The following is a 27,511-nucleotide window of genomic DNA, read 5'->3' as shown; positions in this document are numbered from 1 at the left end:
CTTTAGTTATTTTAACTTCAAGTCATTCAAATTAAGATATACAGTATTAAAATATGGTTTACATTAAAATTGTCAAATAATGTGTCATTTTCAAAACTCCTAGGGTCTGCAACCAGAAATGCCAGGAATTTCACATTGTAAAAGGCTATATATCATAAGTATCAAAAGCAACATTTTAAAATAAGTAAAGGACTTAAATATGTCTTTAGCTCATGATTTTAATAAGTTTTGTGGGTTTTGTAGTATGCAAGAGTTAATAGTTCAGGCAGACTAATACTTGTGAAAGCTTCATATCTGATTTAGTCACTTCAACTAAAACAGAATGAGATCCGCCCTCCTCATTCCTAGGGTCACTATTTAAAGAATTTTTGTGTTGCTTCCGGAAAGACAGGAAAAAGTATCAGGTTTCAGGCAGTAAAAACTCACGTTTAAGACTTTTAACTGGATCAGCTTAGAATCTGGATATGCTATTTACAAGGTATAATATGAGAAATTTTTTCTTCTTTTAAAAATACATTTTCCCTAATTATAAACACTCATTGATGAGTTTGGAAAACACGGAAAGAAAAAAGAAAAAAAGTTTTTAATCTTAAAAAACTTCCTATCTTATGACTTTAGGTAATTTCAATAAATGTCAGTATATTTCCTTCTAATTTTTTCTTTTTCCTATGAATATTTATGGTTATTTTCTGTAGTTTTCTGTTTTTTATTTTAAAAAGTTTACATCATATATCATTTATACACTATTTTGATCCTGCTTTTCTAATATATATTTTGGATATTTATAAGAAATATTTTCAGTGTATATAACTCCTCTTTTATCTTCTACATAGTTTCTTCATCTTTTCAAAACTGTTCCTAGTTCTAATATTGGAAAGATGGATTGATAAGAAAATATCAAAAGAATTGTACAGAGCACTGTATTTAAATATCTTCTGTAAAATGAAAAGAAAAAGGAGCATTTATGAGAAAAACTAAATGTATATATATGTGTAGAGGATAATGAAAAGGCAATGATCACGTTAACCTTTAACAATATGGGAACGCCTACTCTATAAACCAAGCAGCCTTACGAAAATGATTCAGCAATTCTTTCATAATGTTCATCTTTGTGCATTTTAACAGCTAAGATTTACTATTTCTCAAAACTCTACTTTAAAAACACCTTGGTATAGAAAAGTATAATATCTATCTAGCCTACTTACAGGTTACAGAGGTTTGTAAGCTATTCAGCAAAAATTTTCAGTACCACCAAGGAATACTCCATGTCAAAAGATAGACTTTCCAAGTCCAAAAAACTTGGCAGAAAATGTTAGGATTAAAAGTCACCTTAAGACTCTTACTTTTTAGAGAAGCATATTGCAATTTGGAATCCAGTGCAAGGATCAGCACTGAGAGTAGAATAAAAATATAATAAAAATCATGTATTCTAGAATTAGTTTCTAAGAAAAGTCCATTAAATATTCATTATCAAAGAACACTGGTATAGCAGTATAAAAAGTATTAAATTGTTCCGGAGGGCAATTCTGGGAACTAAAAAAAAACAAAACAGATTCTTATCTGATCCAATCATTTTCAGAGAGCTAGAAATATTATCAGGAATTGACATATTAAATGATTTCAGAAGCCAAAGACTACTAGATCTTTCACATTTCTGAAAGATGCATTACATATCAACAAATGGAAAGAAATCTGACATCACGCAGAGAGAAGGGTGATAAACGATTTTCATATTTTTTCAAATAGCATAAATAACAAAAGGATTATAGTAGTAGTGTTGAAATGCAAGAATTTACCTCAACTTGGAATTCCAAGTTAATAAAGAAGCAATTATAAGACTTTAAATGAAAAAATTCTAACTAGGTTTTGTTAAAATAAGCAGTATAAATAATTCTTTCCAACATTTGGGAATGGTTTATTTAAAATGATTTTAGAAGCACTATAAATATCATACCTGGAATTCGTCCTTAGAAAATAATAAGAAAAATTATATATACAAATATACCCACAGCAATTACACACGAGGGTAATAAATCAATGTGGTCATTATTAAACTACATAGGACTTGAGAAACATTTTATTCTTACATTTACTTTTTCAGACTGAGTTGTCTCTTCTACCACTTAAGAGCTGAAAATCCATTACACAATCACTTTGAATTTTCTTCATCCAAGTTTGTTTGAGATGAATGTGGGTTGTTTTTTCTTTTTTGGGGGGGTGTGGTATAAGAGCAGTTGTTTCCCTGTAAATAATTATCATGACAAAATAGAGTGTGTAAAAGGAAAAGTAATGGCAGCCTGTAGGGTAAATGGAGCAGAGATGTAAACAACATTCATTTAATAAATGTATTTTTAAAAGTAAAAATAAAAACCAAAAAAATTACATAATAAGTCTATTTGAAACACTTCAGAAATTACATAAATCATTGCTTATTTGATTTTATAGGTATGTGTATATGTGTTAGAAAACATGAAGAGAACAAAACTAACAAAAAGCATACATTTTTCCTTTAATTTCTTTAAGGATCTATTTTTAACAAAGATATGAAATTAGAATTTGTTTTTTTATTTTTACTTTTTTTATTTTACTTTTATTTTTACTACTCAAACATTGATGAGATTATTCCATGAAAACACAATTTTCTTCCTTTTATTAAAAGAAAATTATAAACACTGAGATTCTTTAATGGTTGCAGTTTACAAGGTCAAGTTCTTATGCTAGGTAGAGGTTGTTCCTCTCTAACCGAAGGACAGTTTTTTAAATAAATGATTTTAATTTTTTCAACCAAATCATAAAACTTTATATTTATTATTTTGTTTATTAAAGAATAGCAACAAAGCTTTTGTGCTTAATAATAAAGTTGAGGGGAGCCAAGGGCCAGAATTAAGTAAATATTCTAATGACATTACATTTTATTTTTAATAGATTTAACAAAGTTCCCTTCTTGGAATTATAAGTACAGAGAAATTATTTTTTACAGAAGTATTTTTATTTGATAATCACAATTTAAATATTAAATATGTTTAGATAATGAGAGCTAAAGGTAGTACTTTACCTACCAAAACAGTTTATAACTAATCATTCAACTGATACCATCTTTACCTTCTACTTTGGCTTTATTCATAGATGATAAGAAAACAAGTTTTATTTCTCCAACTCGCAAACCATTTCAGTTTTTAGTAAATACAGAGAAAGACAGTATGCCTTCTAAAGTCTCAGATTAAAGTACTATTAAAATTTAGATCATCACTGAAATACTTGAAGACAAATGATTTCTAACAGTTTACTGATATTCCTGCTGAAAACTTCTATTAATATTTAATTCTTTAATTCTTTAACTGGGTACATTCAAACCTGAAGTTTCTCATCTAGTATTAATGTTAGTAAATTATGGCTGCCATTCCCTGATGCTTCTTATCCAAGAATAAGTAAACCAAGTCTCTTTTATACCTTGTTAACAGTGTTTGAGATATTTGAATAGGGGCTATAAAATCTAAGGTGCATCAGGGAATATTGATAGTGCAGTGGTTAAAAGCACAGACTCTGGACTTAGACTACCTGTATTAGAATCCTGGCGATACCACCTACTGGTTGTGTGGCCTTGGACTTAACCTCTCTGAGCCTCAAGTTTCCTTATCTGTAAAACAGGATTGATATTACTACTTACTTCAAAGGGCTGGGGGGAGGATTAAATGAAATAAATGTGTGATGTACTTAAATGTGACTGGCAAATAATGATGTCCATGGAAGTGTTAGCTACTATTATGGTGACAGTGATCTTATCATATGAACTAGAAGAATTTTTTCCCAGAAAAATGATTACTGTAACATGTGTACAATACCCTTATTTACAGGCACACGCATCCACTCACACAAAAGCTATCCAACTAAGAAGAAATGGCCTTTTCCAAATATTCCAGTTAATATTTTCTACTTACTCATCTTGACTATGTTTAAATTTTTAAATCATCTTAAATCATTCTGTTATAGGTGGCATTCATTGTATTCAAATACACTGTATTTCAAATACAGTCATTAAGACAGTATGGTGCTGGTGAAAGAACAATAGATCAGAAAAGGCAAGCAGATCAATAAAACAGAATAGGGAGCCAAAAAATAGACTCATATAAATATAGTCAACTTATCTTTGACAAAGGAACAAAGGAAATACAAGAGAAAAAAAAATGTTTCACATAGTGTTTGAACCACTGGACACCCACTTGTAAAAAAATGAATCTAGATACAGACTTCATACCCTTCACAAAAAATAACTCAAAATGGATCACAGACCTAAATGGAAAATGATAAAACTCTTGAATAGAGGGAAAAAAATCTATGACATTGGTTTTGGCAATGCTTTTTATTAAAAAATATGATAACAAAGGCACAGTTCATGAAAGAAAGAGTTAATAGGCTGGATTTCATTAAAATTAAAATTTTCTACTGAAAAAGACACTGACAGAAGGATGAAAAGACAAACCATAGACAGGAAGAAGGTATTTCAAAAGATATATCTAGTAAAGGATTGTTATCCAAAATACATAAATAACTCTCAAAACTCAACAATAAAAAAAGAAACAACTCAGTTTAAAAGATTAGTTAACATTTTTTAGACCTTAACAAACACCTTAACACATATGTCATCAAAAAAGATATACAGATGGCAAATAAGCATATAAAAATGTGAAAGTCGCTCAGTTGTGTCTGACTCTTTGCGATCCCATGGACAGTCCATGGAATTCTCCAGGCCAGAATACTGGAGTGGGTAGCCTTTCCCTTCTCCAGGGGGACCTTCCCAACCCAAGGATCGAACCCAGGTCTCCCACTTTGCAGGCAGATTCTTTACCAGCTGAGCCATAAGGGAAGCCCAAGAATACTGGAGTGGGTAGCCTATCCCTTCTCCAGTGGATCTTCCTGACTCAGGAATTAAACCGGTGTCTCCTGCATTGCAGGCGGACTCTTTACCTGAGCTATCAGGGAAGCCCTAAGCATATAAAGATGCTTCATAATGTACATCATCAGTTCAGTTCAGTTGCTCAGTCACGTCCGACTCTTTGTGACCCCATGAATTGCAGCACGCCAGGCCTCCCTGTCCATCACCAACTCCTGGGGTTCACTCAGACTCACGTCCATCGAGTCAGTGATGCCATCCAGCCATCTTATCCTCTGTTGTCCCCATTCTCCTCCTGCCCCCAGTCCCTCCCAGCATCAGAGTCTTTTCCAATGAGTCAACTCTTCACATGAGGTGGCCAAAGTATTGGAGTTTCAGTTTTAGCATCAGTTTCAGCTTCAGCATCAGTCCTTCCAATGAACACCAAAGGACTGATCTCCTTTAGGATGGACTGGTTGGATCTCCTTGCAGTCCAAGGGACTCTCAAGAGTCTTCTCCAACACCACAGTTCAAAAGCAACATTATCAGAGAAATGCAAATTAAAACAATAAAATACCATACACACCTATTAGAATGGCCAAAATTCAGAACTCTGGCAATACCAATGCTGGCATAGAATAGTTACTCTCTTTCAGTGCCAGTAGGCATGTCTTCTACTTTGAAAGACGGTTTGGTGATTTCTTACAAAACTAAAATACATTTATTGTGTGATCTGGCAATCATGTTCCTTGGTATTCCTCCGAAGAGCTTAAAACCAATGTTCACACAAAAACCTGCACATGAATGTTTATAGCAGCTTTATTCATAATTGCCAAAACGTGGATGCAATGTCCTTCAGTAGGTGAATAAACTGTGGTAAAATTCCATTCAGACAATGGAACATTATTAAGCACTAAAAGAAATGATTTTCTCAAAATAAAATAAATTTAAAAATAAGAAAATTAAAAGAAATTATCCATCAAGCCATGTAAAAACATGGAGGAAACAAATGCATATTACTAAATGAAGAAGCCAGTCTGAAAAGGCTACATGCTATATATTATTTTCAAAAAGGGAAAACTATGGAGACAATAAAAAGATCAGCTGTTGCCAAGGGTTAGTGGGAAGGGAAGGATAAATAGGTGGGGTACAGAGGATTTTAAGGTGATGAAACTACTCAGTATGATACTGAACGGTAGGCACATGTCAATATATACATTTGTCCAAACTCACAGAATATACACCACCAAGAGTGAAACCTAATGTATATTATGGACTCTGGGTGATAATACTTTATCAGTATAAATTCATCGGGCTACCCTAGTAGCTCAGCTGGTAAAGAATCCACCTGTAATGCAGGAGACCCTGGTTCGATTCCTAGGTCAGGAAGACTGTCTGGAGAAGGGATAGGCTACCCACTCCAGTATTCTTGGGCTTCCCTGGTGGCTCAGTCAGTAAACAATGCACCTGCAATGCAAGATTGAGACCTGGGTTTGATCCCTGGGTTGAGAAGATGTCCTGGAGGAGGGCATGGCAACCCACTCCAGTATTCTTACCTAGAGAATCCTCATGGACAGAGGAGCCTGGCAGGCTATAGTCCATAGGGTCACAAAGAATTGGATACAACTAACTGACTAAGCACACACAGCATAAGTTCATCAGTTGTAAACATATGTTCCATCTAGTGGGAGATGTTGATAATGCAGGGGGGCGCTATGCATGTGTAGAGGCAGGAGGTATATGGGAAAATTCTGTATTTCTGTACCTTCCATTCAGTTGTGCTGTGAACCTAAAACTGACCTAAGAAAAGGAAGTTGTTATTTATAACAATTTAAAAATAACTGGATAAAAAGTTCAGTGTTTATTTTTTAAATATATATCTTTGATTTTAGAGTCAGATCTTTTCAGTCTTAATTTATGTTGCTGCTTCATATACTTCAATCATTCTATATTACTTGAAAGATGCCTTGAGAAAACTATCATCATTGGATTTTCAACTATTAGTGGACTAGCATAAAGGGACTACAAATGTCTAAAGAGTAAGTCAAATAATAAAGACCTTAAAAAAAAGAAAAGCAAAAATAAATAAAGACCTTCATGTTGAAGTACAGCAGAAACCAACTAAAGTAATCAGAAACCAACTGTAAAGTAATCATCCTCCAATTAACAATAAAAAAAGAAAAAGAAAATAAAGACCTAAGGATTTCAATGCTTGGTTCCTACTCTCAGCTCTGCCATTTAATAGGTAATTTAGCAAGTCATTTAATTTCTCTGAATTCCTGACAAAAGTTACTGTGAGAATCAGATAATATACACGAAAGCACTAAAATTTATACAATGACCTATATTTATCAATTGTTTTCATTATTTTAAGCTATACAAACTATTCTGCTACTACTTGGAGGGCTACTGACTAATCGTCTCTCTTCACTGAGGAAATTTTACTTAGTATAAAGCATTAGAGTAACTACCAGAATCATCCCCAAAGAACTCAGGCATCCTCTAAGATCATGCCCCTTACCATGTTCCCTTTTCAGACCGTTATCTCTGAATTTTAGCCTCTTAATCAATGTTTTTTAAAAAAAACTGTTCTATGTCTTCCCTTTAATAATAATTACATGTTTACAGTTTATCAAACACTACCATGTGTTTTCTCTTATGTAATCTATATACAAGCATACACATCTGATATTGAAACTAGTGATAAGATTTCAAAGAGCTTTTCAATAGTTATCAATCTAATAGTGATTTAAGATATTTCTAACAACAGGTAAATAGACACTGTTCCAATATTAATATAAACAATATTATTGGGCTTCCCAGGTGGCACTAGTGATAAAAGAACCTGCCTGCCAATGCAGTAGACATTAGAAACTCAGGTTTGATCCTTGGGTTTGGAAGATGCCCTGGAGGAGGGCATGGCTACCTACTAAAGTATTCTTGCCTGAAGAATCCCATGGACAGAGGAGCCTGGCAGGCTACAGTCCATAGCGTCACAAAGAGTCGAACACGACTGAAGCAACTTAGTAGGCACACGAGGAGTACTACTAGGCTGTGTCTGTTCTAATATTTGGCCCTCGTTTTAGATAATACCTAAATAATTACATATAATCAAACTACTGGCCATCTAATATATTTTACCTCTGCATTTTATACTTTCCTAAAATGCCTTCAAGCATTGAGGCATCATTATCATAGATTTCTTACAGCAAGCTGCTTGTGAGTTTGAAATTTGGATTCTATAATCTCATTCTTGTGGAATGAACATAAGTTATAATACCTAAAAATCTTGTCATGGTTATAAATGTAACTTTAGGAAAAAAATTAAAATATTTTGAAAAGATTCATTTCTTACTACATCCCGGTTACAAAACAGAAAATTTAAACTAAAAGCAAGTATCTTTAAGACATTAAACAATCATCTACTTTAAACTGTTCCAGAAAGCCTGTTTTTTTTCCTTAACTCTAAATGTCCTTCTTTGGGTAATTACAGTAATTTGGACTCATATTTGGAATTAGATAGTCAACAGAAGTATTGGAGTGCCCATTTTATAGTATCTGATGGGTACTACACTTGTTTTCAAAGATGGATATGGGAATTCCCTAGTGCTCAGGTGGTTAAGAATCTGCCTGCCAATGCAGGTGACAGTTTTGATCCCTGGTCTGGGGAAGATTCCACATGCCCATGTGCTTATTAAGCCCATGTGCCCTAGAGCCTATGCTTGGCAAAGAGAAGCTATTGCAGTGAGACACCCACACATGGAAACTAGACAGTAGTCCTTGCTCAATGAAACTAGAGAAAACCCAAGTTCAGCAATGGAGACCCAGTGCAACCAAAAATAAATTAATTTTTAAAAATCTAAGATTATAAAACAATAAATAAAAATTATACTAAAAATTTGGCACTAAGGTAGGTAGTAGCTTGACTAGAGGAAAAGCAGCAAGCCTGGGTATCATGCTTTAAAAGACATAATGCATTCAGAAGCTAACGGGCTGGTAAGGAATTCATAATGACCTCTTCAGTTGTTATTAAGAAGAGATGTATTCAGCTCTCATCATCTTTTCCATTTCCATTCCCCATGTACAAATCCGTACATATCTCAAGTCTACAGCTAGCAATCAAATTAAATAGTTTGATACATAGACCATAAACAATTAAAAGCTAAATGGTGTTATGTAACTAAAACAGGAGTAAAGGGACCCTTGAGGCATAGAAGAAAGAGCATCAGAGTTGGAATGAGAGAATTTGGTTCCAGTATTCTTAGTTGTGTTATTTAGTGTCTATACAAACTTCTGAAAAAATCAGGTATTATTCCCTTATTCTCCAAAATGAGTAACATCATCCACCTCACTAGACTGACATATAGAATGAGAAAATATGGAAAGGGCTTTTAAAAGGGAAACACTACACAAATGTTAATTATATGCTCACTCTGGACAGAGTGGTGGGGATGAAAAAGAAAAAATGTTTCATTTTTCAGGGAAAAAAAATGTGTTTCAGAAAAATGTGAGCAGTATCTTGAAAGATTATTATAATTTAGAAAGAAAGGAAGGGGAAGGGTTTGTGATTTGGACCAAGAATTCAAAGCCCAGAAGAAAAAGCATAAAATTATTCATCAGATTAAATGATAAGATTTAGGAAGGCTCACTTTAAGAAGTTGACACAAAGTTGTTATGATCAGATTGTGAGAAAGTTTTAAATGTCAATTTTTTTACCTAATGACTGCTCCTTTATGACTGCTCCTAATGACTGTTTCAAAAAGTGCTATTTCCATAGGTCTTTAAAATAAACTTTGGGCTTCCCTTGTGGCTCAGCTGGTAAAGAATCCACCTGCAATGCGGGAGACCTGGGTTTGATCCCTGGAGAAAGGAAAGGCTACCCACTCCAGTATTCTGGCCTGGAGAATTCCATGGACTTCTCCATAGTACATGGGGTTGCAGAGTTGGACATGACTGAGCAACCTTCACTTTCACTTTGAAATAAACTATTTCAAACCTTGTTTCCTATCTTAAGTGTCAATTTACTTTGAAGCTAGTGAAATGACTTTTTTAGTTCTCTTAGTAAGTTAGTGAAATTATCTTAGTTCTCTTACTAAGGTAAAAAGTTTCATTAATATTTGTAAGCTTCCAAAAACACCAGGAAAAGATGTCAAACTAACATTAAAAGTTTGATAGGAACGAGAGACTTATCAATCATAATTCTCCTTGGACTACTGTCTATGCCACCTAAATTTCCCAGTATTTTAATCACTATAGTTATATTAGTAATCCCCAAGTTCTCAAATTTTGATTTTTCCAAGTTTTGATTCCATCATTGCTTTTTTACAATAGTTTTCCCAGCACAAAGCACTATAATAGAATGTATCCATTCAAATTTACCACTTTAACAGTCTTTACCCAAAAAAAGACAATAAAATTTTAATAAATTTAAGTATATACCCTTTAAAAAATAAATAAAATGGCTTTAATGTTTATTAAAAAAAATAGTAGTGTTATCTGCAGACACTCAGGTATAAGAAATATTCCACACTTTTCAAGAAAGCATTTCCCTTTGGGAAATATAGAATTGATTTTATTCTGTGGTTATATTAAAATGTTTCCTAATACAATAGCCCAGTAATAACTTGCCCTTCTTTCCAACCCTCTTTTACAAGAAGTCACTGAAAAACTTACCACAGGGCTAGTGAATAGACAGTGGGCTAATCTCATACTTTTCTAATTTTTTAGCATTAAAGAGTTCTGGGACTTTGGTCTAGCGATTGGGACTATGCACTTTGACTGCAGGGAGCATGGGTTCAATCCCTGGTTGAGGAACTGAGACCCACTTGCCACACAGTGTAGTCAAAAATTACAAAAAGAAGAATCAAAGTGTTCTGTACAGTATTTTTCAATACTGAATCAGAAAGTAAAAAAAGCTATAGAATTTCTTGGTCACTTTAAATGGGTCTTGTAAACTGGTATTTGATTATGTTGAAAGATCACATAATTTACAGCACTGCTGTCTAGCAGCGAGCTACAAATAAAGTGAGTTACAAATGAAAGCCACATATGTAATTAATAATTTTATAATCCACATTTTAATAAAAGAAATGTGAAATTTTAATATTTTACCTCAATAAATCTAAGATATACACTACAACATATAGTCAACATAAAAATTATCAATAAGATATTTTACAATTCTTTTTTGTTGTACTAAGTCTTCAGAATAATCCAGTGTGAATTTTACATTTATACAACATCTCAATTCAGCGAGCCACATTTCAGGTACTTTGCTTCACATGGCTAGTGGCTACTGTATTAGACAGTGTAGATCTGAGGTTTGTTCTAATTACCAGTGCTATGATCCAACTTTTCAGAAACCTTAACCTATGAACTTAAATATATCATATATACACATCTCTTACATGCACATTTGGGGAAAACAAAATCTGAACAGGTGAATACTAAAGAGAAGTTCATTTTGGGGAATTCCTCAGTGGTCCAGTGGTTAGGACTCTGCTTGGGGAACTAAAATTCCACAAGCCACACTGCATGGCCAAATAAAATTTAAAAATAAAAGTTTATTTTTACTTATAAAACAGTATCCCAGTGCTTTCAGTTGTATATTAATTGGCATAACACAGAGAAGATTATTATAGCCCTTGCCCAAGGAAACATGCATATTCATAAAACATTTTACATTTTTAAAAAAGATAGGAGGGGAATTCCCTGGAATTCCAGTGGTTAGGAGTCTGAGCTTTTACTGCTGAGGGCCCAGGTTCATGGTTGGGAAAGTAGGATCCCACAAGCCACCCTGGCATGGCCCCCCAAAAAAGAGATAAATATGTGAAGTGATGGATGTATCAATTAGAGGGGAGTAATAGTAATCCCTTCACAATGTATACATGTATCAATTTTCACAATGTACACTTTAAATATCTTACAATATTGTCAATTATATCTCAATAAAGTTAAAAAGCAAAGCATCTCATTTTTCATCTACAAAAAACTTTTTTGTGAGAATTTTTTCAAAGGAATACTTTACTTTTAGGATAAAGTAGTGGGAATTGTTCTGTTTACACATGCTCCCTCAGTATATGCTTTCACAATGTTAAAAGTAAAAGCAACACTGGGAAATGAGGAATTTATGAGATTTTTATTCTTTTCTAAAGTTTCTCCTCTCACAGGTAGCTAGGGAAGGCATCATAGTCACCTGGTAAACTTAATTGGCTGGTCAGAGAGGTAGTCTGTGGAAAAGTGAAACCAACAGCTCCTCAGGGTAAAACAAACACTAGAGAGAAAAAAAAAAAGATGCAGCACAGAGGTAAGGCAGGAGAGGAGAGGGTAAGCTGCTGCTTTGCCAAACTATTAGACTCTGGCAAGACTGCAATAAGCTTATTATTTGGCAAGTTTGTTTAGCTCTCCAACTGTTTATAACTCAATAAAATGATTTATTTTAAATTTAAAACAGTACCTAACCTTAATTACAAAATATCTTTATGTGCTGCATCTGTAAAGGCAGAAATAATTAAACCACTGCCACTGTGGAAACTAAAATATGATTCAAAGACTTCACTGAAACCTAGCAAATAGTACTAAAGACATGTATAAAATAAGCCAACCTATTCTATAGTATTCACCAACTGCTATAAAATTAGGCCATTAATTGCCTAACTCCAAATACAATGAGCCCAAAGTACTGTAATTGCTTAAAGGAAGAAAAAGAAGTAGGATTTCAAGAATAATTTAATTTTAAATGGATTGGATTTAATGTTTGAGTTTTTAATATTTTAAAATACAGCCTTTTTATTTTCTAGGCTAAAGCAGCAAGTCAAGGCAACTGTTCAGTTCAGCTCAGTCACTCAGTCTTCTTGACTCTTTTCGACCCCACGGACTATAGCACGCCAGGCTTCCCTGTCCATCACCAACTCCCGGAGCCTACTCTGGCAACAGTTACTGAAATCAAAACAATTTTGGTCATGATCCCTCCCCTTACAAATATAAACATAAAATAGTACCTACTGTCTACTGCTGCTTTCCCCATACAGTAGCAGAGACTGTGGCCCATAAAACTTACTGTGTGGCCCTAAAGAGAAAATGTTTGCCAACCCCTGCTTTATATAAATTATTCTTTGACTGGAGGCAGAGGGCAAGCTAAAACAGCAGTGAACACAATAAAAGCCTATTAAATCTAGCAAAATTTTTAAAATAACATACTTTTCACTATAAACACTTAGCTTATAAAATGTCAGCTTGGCGATGGTAAAATAAAACTTGTAAACTAAAATTCTCAACCTGGGCATGTTTGCTAAAGGGAACATAAAGAAAACAGGGTAGGGAGGTGAGATGTTTATCAGAAGAGGGACATGTATTTTAGAAGTTTCACAATACTCTAATAATCATACCTCTATATTGTCCAGCTTGATCTAACTCATCAATCCTAGCCATAAATGAAAAGTCAAATTTACGCTATCTCATTATTTCCATAGTTACATTCTATAAACCTGCGTAACACTGAATTAGCAAATACTGAATCATTGCCCCTAAAGGAAATGCTACATTAAGTCAACTCATCAACACATAACCTTTTTTCATGTGTGTTCCTGTATAAAGACCGTTTATTACAAAACTGAACTCATGGTCAAATAGCACTTTAACTCCTACCTGAATGAAGCTTATTTTAACACATGTATTCCCTCCATAAGGCACATCACAGCTTTCTTGTGCTTAGTGGGAACATCAGCTAGCACTTCAGTACGACACTCAAATATCTCTTTAAACAGTAAAATTTTTTTAAAAAAGCACAAAAATGCAAAAACACACTAAATACACTACAAAGACTTGTTCATGAGAGCTGAAATAAGGTTAAGGTCTTATTGGAAATCAGCTGTGAACAAAGACTCAATTTTTTTGCTGCTCTGCTCATGCACATGCACATGACCAGGAAAGTGCCCTGAGCACTAACTTCAGGGTTATAAATAAATTTTAGTGAGTGCTCAAACTGCAAGAATTGGTGGATAATGAAGGATCAACTGTGTAATGATGGACTACTACTGATAACTAAATTATGATCAGTTAAAAATTATTTTTAAGCAACAGCAAAATGAATACTACATAATCACCCAAAGTAATGTCTTTTATGTAATATTTCTTTAGTATGTATAAATCAAGTGATGTGTGTATGTGTGTGTATTTTCCTCTTCTCCACAGTCAGTTTAGTACTACTTTGAGATTCAATCTCTAATTGAGCAAATCAGACTCCCAACTTGGGTTAGGTTCCTCTGACCACAAGTTCCCACATTTTTCTCAGTATCTCTTTCACTTATCACAACTATGTAACCATCTGTTTGCCAAAACCCTACTCACTGGCTTATAGCCTCCTTACAGTATTTGTTGTTTTTTTAAGAACAATTTCACTAGTATAAGGCCCCTTACTATACATTGCTGTTCAATTCACTTCTACTGAGCAAACAATTCAATGAAATGAGAAATCACAAGGACCTAAAGTATGAAGACTGTGATATAAAAAGACAAGTGGGTAAATCTGATAGAGGTAGAATACACACAATTTACCAACCAACTTTATATTGGGAATTTGGAAAGATTTTAGATTGCCATGTTTTTCTTTTCTTCTTCTTTTTGGCCATGTGGCTTGCAGTATCCTCCCCAACCAGGGTTGAACCCAGGCACCATCTGTGAAAGCCCAGAATCATAACCATTAGGCCAAAGATGTGCAATGCTGGGCTACTAATGAACGTATAGAATATAGCAAGAGTAGATTTGAAGAAAAAGATAAGTTCCATTTAGTTGCCTATAACCCCTTCATCTATGCTACTTCTATACTTGGAAAATTTTATTGCCTGATAAAACTGGATTCCTAAGTACTAGCTGTGTTGGAATAACTTGTTCCAACTATAATGTAAGATCATACAGAGCAATGTTTACTTTCTGACTCCCCAAAACCTGGCACAATATTTAATTGAATTTAATGTGGATGAAGATGTTCAGGAGACAGCTGGATATTCTAAACAGGCTTTTAGGAAAGAGGTCTTCGCTGGAGACAAAAATTTAGAAAAGATCATAACACAGGTGGTATTTTAAAAGATTAAAAGAATCACATTTGAGGGACTTCCCTGGCGGTCCTTGGTTAAGACTCCCCCATCCAATGTGTGTGTGTGGGGGGGGGGGGCAGGGTGCAGGTTCGATCCCTGGTCAGGGAGCTAATTCCATATGCTTCATGGCCAAAAAGCAAAACATACACCCAAAGCAATACTGTAACAAATTCAATAAAGAGTTTTAAAATGGTCCACACCGAAAGAATCTTAAAAAAAAAAAAAAAAGAAAAGAATAACATTTGAAAGAATCAAACACAGAATGCTTTGGGATACCAGTATTTAGGGGACACATCAATAAAGAGGAGAAAATGAAAAACACTAAGAAGTCATACTCAGAGATCAACCAGGTGAGAGTAGTTATGGCAGACAGTGCTGATTATGAACCAAACAGCCATTCCTATCTTCTTCCTGGAAAACAGATATCTAGCTTCCTCCAGAGTAATGAACCTTCAAGGAAGGTCGATGCCTCCCCCTGGCTCCTGGGGAATGACTAGTGGTTAGTCTAAGTCAGTCATGTAATCACATTTCCTTTTGCCAGTGACTGGTGCACAGGTGGCCAATGAGATGCAAGGGAAATGCTCTGGAGGAGATTTTCTTCCCTATAGATAGATACCTACCCAAGAGAAAACCCAGCATTGCCTATCTGCTTTGGGATAATTAAAATATTGTACCTGCTATCTTATAACCCTGAAAGTAAACATCTGTGACACAGTGAGAATGCTAGAGTAAAAAGAAAGCAAGAGGCTGGGTTGCATCCCTGAACCAATACTGGAATCATCTATAACTGGCCTTATTGTTAAAAGAAATTGTTACTTGGAGCTGAAAGCATTGTGATATCACTTGATATCACTGGTGTCCCAAAACCAAAAGAAGGACAGTGTTTCATGAAGGATAAAGAAAAGTCAAGAAGAGTGACAGAAAAGTACTCACAAGAGTGAGAACAATTTTGGTTTCAGTAGTTATAACTAATCATGGTAAGCACTCAGTCCTTAACTATGTGCAAGAATTATTCTAAAAACTTAATACATATGAACTGAACAGTAAGAGAGATATGAAATTGTAAATTTAAGCTTTTAAAGATAATCTGAGGGAAGAAGAGAGACTTGTAATAAAGTAGAGATAAGGAAGGTTTGGGGCTTCCAGGTGGCACAGAACCCGCCTGCAAATGCAGATATAAGAGACATGGGTTCAATCCTTGCCTTGGGAAGATATGCTGGAGAAGGGCATGGCAACCCACTCCAGTATTCTTGTCTGGAGAGTTCCTTGGATAGAGGAACCCAGCAGGCTGCAGTCCACTGGGTCATAAAAAGTCAGACACAACTGAAGCAACTTAGCAGCAACAGCACCAAATAAGTTAATTTTAAGATAGTAAAGAGAGGAAAAAAACAGGAAAATGAGAAATATAAAAATACACACAAATACGTAAGAAAAGAAATAATTGCCTAAGTCAAGTTTCAGAGGAGAGAGGAAGGTTTGAAATAGAGGAAACTGGAACAAACTCAGAAGTAAAGGTCTGAGATCAAGAGAAAATAAATAAGGAAAAAAATTATAAATCTGAAGGCAAGAGGATTAGGACATCCACAACTAAGGAGCTAAGAATAAAAGTAGGGCATTTGATGCAGAATGATGGTTTGACACAGCAGTTATGGGAACTAGGAAGGAAACTAACCAGAAACATGTAAAGGATTACTAAGTCTCACTGAGGACCCAGCTAAAACCAGAAACCATAAGATGAATCAACATTCATTTATTTCTTCATAAACATTTTAAGGATTTTCCATATGCCAAGGCACTTTCCTAGGTGTTGGGGATAAATGAAGAACAAACATTTCTGCGTCATGTACTTTACATTCTAATGAAGGTATAATTTAAAATATTTTTTAAATACTATATGGAATATTAGATAACGGTAGGTACTAAGGAAAATAAAGTGGAAAAGGGAAATAAGAGAATTTAAATTTTAGATGGGGTGGCCATAAATGGCTTCACCAAGAAAATAACATTTGCACTCTGACCTAAAAGAAGGGGAAAGCAATATAAATATGGGGGTAGAACAAATATGGTAGAGGGAAATTTCAAGTACAAAAGCCTAGAAGTGAGGGAATGCCAGGAATCTTTGAGGCTTGATTATTTAAGAATGGTGAGGTAGGGGATTTCCCTGGTGGTCCAGTGGTTGAGAATCCATTGACCAATGGGGAAGACAAGGGCTTGATCCCTGATCCGGGAAGATCCCACATGCCTCAGTGCAACTAAGCCTACGAGCCACAGCTACTGGGCCTGTGCGCCTAGAGCGTGTGCGCTGCAACAAGAGAGAAGCCATCGCAATGAGAAGCCCGTACACCACAACTAGAGAGTAGCTCCCACTCACCACTAGAGAAAGTCTGCATGCAGCAATGAAGACCCAGCACAGCCAAAAATGAATAAATTAAAAACAATTAGGGGGTGGGAGTGGTGAAGGAGTTGGGAAATGGTCAGAGAAATAACAGATGCCTAGATGGTGTTGAGCCTTGCAGGTCACTAAAGACTTTGACTTGAATTGAGGGAAAGAAGCCACTGGAGAGTTTTATGCAGAAAAACAATAGGATTACTCTGGCTTCTAGAATGCAGGACGGTAGGCAAGGATGGAAGGCCAGTTAAGAATGTATTGCAATAATTGATTGCAAGTGATTTGGTCCATGATATAGTAGTGAAGGTCCTATTTTATTTATTTTAGAAGTAGAGTCAGGATCTTCTGGTGAATCAGATATGGAATGTAAGAGAAATCATAACAACTCCTAGGTTTTTCAGCTTCAGTAAATTAAAAGAACAGAATTGTTATTTACTAAAATAGTAAGACAGAAGAGCTAGATGAGGAAATTGGAGAGTTCAGTACAGGACATGTTAAGTTTAAGATGCCAGTTAAACATACAAATGGTAAGTCTAATAGGCAGTTGGATATGAGTTTGATATTCACAGGGCTTCCCTGGTGGCTCAGAGCTTAAAGCATCTGCCTCCAATGCGGGAGACCTGGCTTCAATCGCTGGGTCGGGAAGATCCCCTAGAGAAAGAAATGGCAACCCACTCCAGTATTCTTGCCTGGAGAATCCCATGGATGGAGGAGCCTGGCAGGCTACAGTCCATGGGGTCGCAAAGAGTCGGACACGACTGAGCGACTTCACTTTCACTTTCATTGATATTCATAGAGGCAGTACGGAGGAAAGACAAAAAAATCAGCAGAAATGAACTTTAAAACCACAAGACTAAGGAGATTCTACTAGAGTGAATGTAGATAGCAAAAAAAAAAAAAGGGTTCAAGTAGAGAGTCACAGATTTAAAAACATAGTATAGTACTAACAAAAACTATTACTAATAAGTTAGGGTCTCTCTCTTAGCCTCAGAAGATGCATCTCAATTATTCAAAGCTGAGTATGATACTTGCTAGAGTAAACCAGTGATTCCAATCTGATCAGCACAAGGTTAACCAGTCAGCATCTGGAAGGAGGTGGAGGTAGTAGAAAGGTCTCCTTGCTTTTATTATTTTAAAAAATTTTATTGGAATATAGTTACTGTACAATGTTGTATTAGTTTCTGCTGTTCAGCAAAGTGAATCAGCTATTTTGTTGTTGTTGTTCAGTCACCAAATCGTGTCCAACTCTTTGCAACCAGTGGATTGCCGCACGCCCGTCTTCCCTGTTCCCCACCATCTCCCAGAGTTGGAGAGCTATACATGTATGTATACATATATGTATATGTATACCCCTTTTTTGGATTTCCTTCCCATTTAGGTTACTACAGAGCACTGAGTAGAGTTCCCTGTGCTACACAGTAGGTTCTCATTATCTATCTACTTTATACATAGAATCAATAGTGTATGCATGTCAATCCCAATCTCCCAACTCATCCATCCCCTCTTCTCCCCCTTGGTATCCATGTTTGTTCTCTGTATCTGTGTCTCTACTTCTGCTTTGTAACTAAGATCTCATCCATACCAATTTTTTCAGTGGTTTCCTTGTTTTAAAGAGAAGAAACTTTTTTCCACTTTACAATCATGCCTGCATAACACTGGGAACTGTGACAACCATTATGCAATCATGAGGTACACTAAGCCAAATGCTGTGGATGGCAGAGGGCAAAAATGAAAAAACTAAATATATATATATATGGATACCTCATGTATTATTGAGCTTCTCAATCAACCAGCCCAAGAGTAACTCTGCATCTAAATTTTTTAGTTATTATTTAGTAAAGGTTTTCATTACTTACAAGCAATTGTATACGGTTACCATAATCTCATTTAATTTTCATAACAATCCTTAGAGCACAAAGAACAAAATGAGACTCGAAAAAGATTAAACATGGCCAGGTTAAATAACTTAACACATAGGTAACTAATGATGAATTGAAGCTTATCTAATTCCAAAATCTTTCTCAAGTGATTTAGAGTGGATTTTAAACAGTGGACATAACTGAAAGACAAAGGGCAATGGGAGTTGGGAATTCCTGGACTGCCAAATAAGACCAGGAAGTAACAGAGACTGAAAAAAAAGGGAAGTGTCAAAAGACAAGAAGAATGGAAAGAGTATGTTAGTAAAGAGTCTAAAATCATAAGTCTTTTTAAGAGAATACTGGAATGGAAGGCTTTTATTGTTTGAGTGGTCTGGATGAAGATTAGATGTAGACTGTACTCATAGACTGCAGCTCTGAGTAGGAGGAAATTGCATTTTGAGTAGTCAAGAATTGAGTTATTAATATTTACTAGCATCTACTATGTGACGCATTATTTTCTGTACTTGGGATACAATGATGACTAGACCCTGTGGAGCTCACATTATGGTATGAAACACTGACAACAAATAAACAACTAGAACTTTGGTGTGTACAGAGTTTTGGGCCCTAGAGTCAGAGGCACTCAGTGCTATCTGATTTTTTATGAAGTTCCCTGGCTTGCAACTGAGGCCTTTACTCAGAATTACAAACAGAACATTTTACTCAGGGTTACAAACAGAAAAACTTCTACCTCTGTTTCATTGACTATCTAAAGCCTTTGACTGTGTGGATCATAAGAAACTGTGGAAAGCTCTTAAAGAGACAGGAATACCAGACCATTTTACCTGTCTCCTCAGAAACCTGTATGTGGGTCAAGAAGCAACAGTTAGAACCCTATATGGAACACCTGACTGGTTCAGGATTGAGAAAGGCGTATGACAGGGCTGTCTGCTGTCACCCTGTTAATTTAACCTATATGCTGAGCACATTAAGAGAAATGCTGGGCTGGATGAGTTTCAAGCGGGAATCAAGACAGGTGGGAAAAACAAGAACCTGACATGTGGATGATCATGAAATCAGAAGACAACTGCTTCTTGACAGGAAAGCTATGACAAACCTAGACAGTGTGTTGAAAAGCAGAGACATCACTCTGCCAACAAACGTCCATATAGTAAGGCCATGGTCTTCTCAGTGGTCACATATGCTTGTGAGAGCTGGACCATAAATAAAGGAGGCAGAGCACCAAAGAATTGATACCTTCGAACTGTGGTACTGGAGAAGATTCCTGAGAGTCCCTTGGACAGCATGATCAAACAGGTCAATCTTAACGGAAATTAACCCTGAATACTTATTGGAAGGACTGATGTTGAAGCTGAAGCTCCAGTATTTTGGTCACCTGATGCAAGAGCCAACTCATTGGATAAGTCCCTCATGATGGCAAAGACTGAGGGCAGAAGAAGAGAGTGTCAGAGGATGAAATGGCTGGATGGCATCACCGATGAAAGGAACATGAACTTCGGCAAATTTCAGGAGATGGGAGGGGCAGGGAGGCCTAGAGTGCTGCAGTCCATGGGATCGCAGAGTTGGACACGACTGCGCAACTGAACAACAACAACAAACAAAACACAAGAATTAAATGACAACCAGGATGACAAAGACTAGCAATTATGTAATTACTTAAAATAATTTTACATCCACTAGGAAATCAATACTTAAATAATGAATGATCTTATCTTCTCCCATTCTGACTCTGTAATACACTGCTTAATAAACTACAGTCTATTCTTTTCCATTCCTTCGAAGTTTTTTTTCTTTCTTTTTTTCTTTTGGCTGCATCTCACTCCTATGGGATTTTAGTTCCCTGACCACAGATCTAACTCAGGCCCCCAGCAGTGAAGGCACCAAGTTCTAACCACTGCACAACCAGGGAATTCTCTTTTTCAGACTGATGTAAGTAACTACCTACAAACAAATACAGAGTCCTTCCAAAGTGATTCACAGTTTCATTCAACATTCACTCACTAGAATAAGCTCCCTGAGGGTAAGGATATTGTCTATTTAGCTCACTACTGTATCTCTGACACCTAGAACAATGCCCAGCGTTTTCACTAAACTGAATAAATGAATAGATTAATAAGTAGCCACTAGATGCCAGATGTTATATTCATCTCAAAAGTAAATAAGACATTTCCTGCCCTTTAAGAGTATACCATTTAAAGGTTCTCACTAAAATAAAATTTCTTGATCTTTACTTATATCAGAGTACAGTTTAAAAAGCAAGTTGTTAAGACTCAAAGTAATATCTATCCTGGATAAAAGGAATTCACTGTAGACTTCATATGTTTTTAAATTTAGAAATAAACTACCCATTCTATCTTGAACAGTTAGTATTTCTATCATTAGGTACTATATTATATAATGTTATAAAGAATATTATAGTTAAGTCACAGGAAAACAGTAATTTCAGATACTTCTGAAATTTGTATTCCTTATTTTCCTTCTCCAGTCCTTTAAAGTACATTTTTTAAAAAATGAAGTGAGAATATCAGTTAATATGAAGCAACATAAAAGAACAAACAGAATCAGAAGGCAAATTCCAAAGAGATCACTGCTATAAATAGAGATGTGGAAATGTCAGGACAGAGAAGCAAAGTTCCACTAAAAACAACAACATAATTGTATGCCAAATGAGTTTTATATCTCACACCCACACATCCTCAGTTAAGGACTTCACTGGCAAAGATTCTCCATCTTCTAATTATCTTAAAAAGTAAATGTGAGTAAAGGCAGATGTCCTAATTTTAAAAACCAAGATGTTTTTGGTTCTGCACAGATTCTTCTTTCCATTGTACCTAAAAAGCAGAAAACTTCTATCTGAAACTTAACCCAATCACTGCTGCTTCAAATGAGAAGTTATTTCATGAAATAAGAAACACTGGACTAGGAATCTAGTCTTGCAATTAATTCTGTCACTTTGTACACAGCACTCAAGTAGTCTGAGATGATCCTCAACATCTTTCTAAGTTCTTAGAAAAAGTTTAAGTGAAGATGCTGCTCAGCACTATTTAGCCTCAAGGGGCCCCAACATTCAGAATCATATTCAACAATTTGTTTTTAGCTCTAGCTTGGCAGGAAAATGATAAAAATAACTATTACACATAAAACTCAATTCAATAAGTATTTAGGCTTCTACCAGCAGAAAAGTGTAAGCCAGATGGGGCAAGCCAAAAAATAAGAGGCAGTCCTTGGACCACAGCCCTCTCTTACACAGAGGGGAAACTAGATAGGATAAGATCTCTGAATTCAGAACATTTACTACAGTCACACTCCAGTGTTCTTGCCTGGAGAATCCCAGGGACAGGGTAGCCTGGTGGCCTGCCGTCTATGGGGTCGCACAGAGTTGGACACAACTGAAGTGACTTAGCAGCAACAGCAGCAGCAGCAGCAGCAGCTGGGGAAACAAATTTTAATTCAGCCTCCTCATGTAAATACTTATTAAATACTTTTTTGTATAAAAGTCAGTTTTCAAACTATGATAAACGTAAGAATCTAAGATGCTTTTTTTTTTTTTTGGCCATGCCCCGTGGCTTGTGGGATCTTAGTTCCCTAATCAGGTATTGAACAGGCCTCTGGCAGTGACAATATCAAGTCCTAACCACTGAACTGCCAGAGAATTTCCTTAAGATGCTTACTTTTTAAAATGTGTATTTCCCAAAAATATAATTCACTAGGTCCAGGTGAGGCTCAGGTATCCACATTTTCCAAAAAGCTGATAGGGTTTAGAAACAGAAAATGTTTCTAGAGCTTGAATTCTTAAGATTATATGCCTGTAACGACCAGAGGGCAAATTGCAAGGCATTAAGAATAAGCAAAAGTCTGATGGAGCCCGTAGACTTTATATTTCAGTGGTTCTCTAGTGTGGGCTGCACTTTAAAAATCAACATTTTTACAGTTTTTACAGATACAGATATAGACCAGTTAAATCAGAGTCTCTGGGAGTGGTAGTTGGGGCTCAGGCCTAACATTTAAAAAAAAATCTCCTGTAATCAATTGCAGACAACCACTGAATTAAAGACAAGATCATTGGAATTGGTCCTGAAGAGTCTTACAGTCTAGTTAGTGATGTGTACTACAAATACATAACCCCCTTGAACAATATATTTGAAAAATAACACAGCATCATCAAATATGCAGGTATATACATATACACACACACACACACACACACACACACACACACCATAAAGCACTATGTTCTTTAGTAAGGTACATTACTAATCCACCAATGCAATCAACAATACAGAAAAACAAACTTCTATAACATACAACACATTGGTTCTTTAAATTCTGTAAGTAATCTAAATATTTTTATTACCTTACATTAAGAGTTGCCTTTCCATGAAGAATTTTAGCCTATATCTTGATAAAAACTAACACAAATATTTAAAAATCCAAGTAAGAAATAACTTGTGACTCATACCCTAGAAATTAGAGAGATATGTTTCATTACTTGACTTTTTAGTAGATTCTTCTTTTTTTTCCAAGTCAGGCTGCCTAAGCCCTAACATTTATTAACATGTGATCTTGGGCAAGTTAGTTAACTCATCTATACCCCAGTAAAATGGAGATATTAATAGCACCTACCTCATAAAGCCATTGTACGGATAAATGAATTAAACATATGTAAAGCACTTAGAGGTGCCTTCCCAGGTAGCTCAGCAGTGAAAAATCTGCCTGCAATGCAGGAGACACAGCAGACGTGGGTTTGATCCCTAGATTGGGAAGGTCCCCTGGAGGAGGGCACGGCAACCCATTCCAGTATTCTTGCCTGGAGAATCCCATGGAATGAGGAGCCTGGTGGACTACTGTCCACAGGGTCACAAACAGTGGGGCATGACTGAAGTGACTGACCAGGCACCCATGCAAAGCACTTAGAAGAGTGCCCAGTATACAGCACTTTAGAGTGTGTTCTGCAGTAAAGATACAGGAAAAGACATAGCCCTTACTATCATAAACCTTACAATATAGTGAAATTCTAAGTAAACAATAAATGATATTACCATGACATGGTATATGAGAACAAATAGGAATTTAAGAGTTTTATACAGGTTTTTTGGAAAAATGGAAAATTTTCAACAGACAACAGGAAATAAGAGGTGAGGAAGTGTTCCTGACAAAGAGAAAGATATGGGTAAAGGCTCAGGGGCTCTGCAGTTAAGAACAGGTAGGAATGACAGGGATGGTAAAAGGCTGGATTTATGGCAAATTAATGGTCATCAGCAAAATCCTAGAGGATCTGTCAATCCGCTAACAGCCTTTCAATCAAGACACTATTAAATCTGACATACAAATCAGAGAAGAAATTTCTAATAACAGGGTGAGATGATACTTCTGAAAAAGAAAACAAAAATCACTGTGTAAAAACATATGACTTTTAAAAAAATTTTTTTTTACTTTTCAAAAACAGATTAAACTGTTCTCTCTTTTTAGTATGCTGGTAAAAGGAAGAAGTTATGTGACTTACCAAAGGGCACATGGATTGGACTTGAGTCTAGATAGATCCTCTGGGACCAAGTCCAGAGTTCTTTTCACTACATGAAGCTGCCTCCAATTTCAGACACTAGTCAAAATGTGGTTCTCCTCAAAGTTCCCAAGTTACCTTTGTGTTAACAACCTTGTCCTTTAAAATAAAAGTATTTCCTGCTTCCATTCACACAGTCTGAAACAGTATCCTACAAACTCAATCAGAAAGGATACACAAGTCATTAAAACCAATATTCAAACACCCTGAAACAACATTAACCATCAGATACCTTAAAATAACACTGTGGACCACTTACTTCAGTTTGAATTGGCCACTTTCTTCCTCATATCTAACCTGGATCTGTTGTGACTGTGCACTGAGAAAGTACAGGCCTGGTTCAAATGACACAGAGAGTACAGGATGAAGTTATCAGATCCTTTTGGCTAAGAGCTGTTCGGATATAGGTGATGGACAATAAAAGTGAGGCGAGAAGTCTAAAATTTTGCCACTCAAACACCTATCCAAAAAGCCATAAAAGGACTGTTTTTCTTCAGGAGCTATAAAAATCTGTTAATATTTCACACAGATTTAACAAATTCAATAGTGGAAAGACTTTTATAAGCTTAAAAACACTGAATTTGTTTCATTCTAAGCACAAAATATGAAATATTAATTTCTATGTTAAGACAGTGACTATAAAATATAATTCAGCTGAACAATTAGCCAATCTCTTAAAGCACAATAAACAAGTTTTAGATTATTAGCTCTTATACACCCATTTTAAAGATGATTTACATTAGGCAAAGGGAAATGAACTTACTAAAGAAAAGTCTTATTTCATCAATTATAGTGAAATTATCTAGAGTTACAAGCAAAGCACAAATGAGTCCAAAGACTGAATAGATCCAGAACTAATTCACATATAACCAAATCAAAAGTCATTGGTTATAGTTTTCCACAAGTCAGTTGTATTTCAGGATCCTGGCTTTTACAAAAACTAAGATTTGAACATAGATGTTTAATCCAAAAAGTGTATAGAAGTTGCATACCATGGATCATCCTTTCCTAATTATGAAATGCGCTGATGTGTGTTCAGTGGCTTAAGGTCACCCAGGTAGTTAGTGATGAATGTAAGATTTAAACTCAGATGCATGCTAAATCACTTCAGTAGTATCTGACTCTTTGCAACCTCATGGACTCCATGCTGCCAGGCTCCTCTGTCCATGGGATTTTCCAGGCAAGTACACTGGAGTGGGCTGACATTTCCTACTCCAGGGGATCTTCCCGACTAAGGAACAGAACCCACGTCTCCTGTGTCCTCTGCACTGGCAGGCAGATTCTTTAACCACTGTGCCACCTGGGAAGCCCCAATTATGAAATACCAGAAGACAAATTCTACATTTAATAATGCCAATTTCCATTTGATATTATTTCCTGGTTTCTGAAGAGCTCACAGAGATATCTCATTTGAGGATACCAACACAGATTATGATCCTTATGTAGACGAGAAATCTGAGATACAGAGGCTAAGTTCACTTGACCAAGATCACAGAGTCAACTAAAATGTGGAAGTGGAGTTTTTTCAATATTTATTCATTCAACAAATATGTAAGCCTACATGTTAGGGACTAGTCAATGGTAGAGACAGACAAGGTCTTTACTACCCAGGAGTTAACATTCTAATAGAAGAGAAACAATAAACAAGTGAACACCTACAACATCATACAATTTTCAATCAATTCTATAAAGAGAACATGGTAATTGGAGAGTGACTGCAAAATGGCACAACTAGAGGTCAGAGATGGTCTAAGATGACATCTAAGCTGAGACCCAAATGACAAGGACAATTCATCCATGTGAAGGTCCCTAAGAACATCTGAATCATCTGAAAGGAAAATGCAAATATAAAACCCTGGAGGCAGGAATGATCTTGGGCAGCCAGGTGGCTCAAGTGTTTCCTGATAGTAGCCTGATTATATGGAGCCCATAGGCCATTCCAGGGGATAGGATTGAAACATAGGTGAGACTATCTGACTGATGTTTTAAATAAAGCTTTTAAGCTCCTATATGAAAAAACAATTATAATACAATCAGGTAAAGGCAACTTTGAGCTTCAAAAGTATTGTTAATGGTCTGTTTCTTGGAGACCCTTCTTGGAAAGAGGATGTACGGGTGCTTGTTACTTTTGAGAACTTATGTATATAACTACACAAGCTGGAATCAAGATTGCCGGGAGAAATATCAATCACCTCAGATATGCAGATGACACCACCCTTATGGCAGAAAGTGAAGAGGAACTAAGAAACCTCTTGATGAAAGTGAAAGAGGAGAGTGAAAAAGTTGGCCTAAAGCTGAACATTCAGAAAATGAAGATCATGGCATCCGGTCCCATCACTTCATGGCAAATAGATGGGGAAACAGTGGAAACAGGGTCAGACTTTATTTTTTGGGGGCTCCAGAATCACTGCAGAGGGTGACTGCAGCCATGAAATTAAAAGACGCTTACTCCTTGGAAGAAAAGTTATGACCAACCTAGATAGTATATTCAAAAGCAGAGACATTACTTTGCCAACAAAGGTCCGTCTAGTCAAGGCTATGGTTTTCCTGTGGTCATGTATGGATGTGAGAGTTGGACTGTGAAGAAGGCTGAGTGCCAAAGAATTGATGCTTTTGAACTGTGGTGTTGGAGAAGACTCTTGAGAGTCCCTTGGACTGCAAGGAGATCCAACCAGTCCATTCTGAAGGAGATCAGCCCTGGGATTTCTTTGGAAGGAA

The 27,511-nt window shown here is 35.9% G+C and overlaps 1 protein-coding gene and 1 pseudogene across 2 annotated transcripts in view; one reads left to right on the top strand and one right to left on the bottom strand.

Annotated features, from left to right (window-relative positions):
• Positions 1-27,511, bottom strand: part of DNAJB4 (DnaJ heat shock protein family (Hsp40) member B4) — a 43,455-nt gene that overhangs the window by 12,054 nt on the left and 3,890 nt on the right. The window lies entirely within an intron of this gene.
• On the top strand, positions 11,462-11,558 carry LOC114111233 (U6 spliceosomal RNA; annotated as a pseudogene).

This window comes from Ovis aries, chromosome 1, assembly GCF_016772045.2.
Source record: "Ovis aries strain OAR_USU_Benz2616 breed Rambouillet chromosome 1, ARS-UI_Ramb_v3.0, whole genome shotgun sequence".
NCBI lineage: Eukaryota > Metazoa > Chordata > Mammalia > Artiodactyla > Bovidae > Ovis > Ovis aries.
Note: the sequence above shows the minus strand (reverse complement) of the source record. Positions and strands in the feature narration are given on the sequence as shown.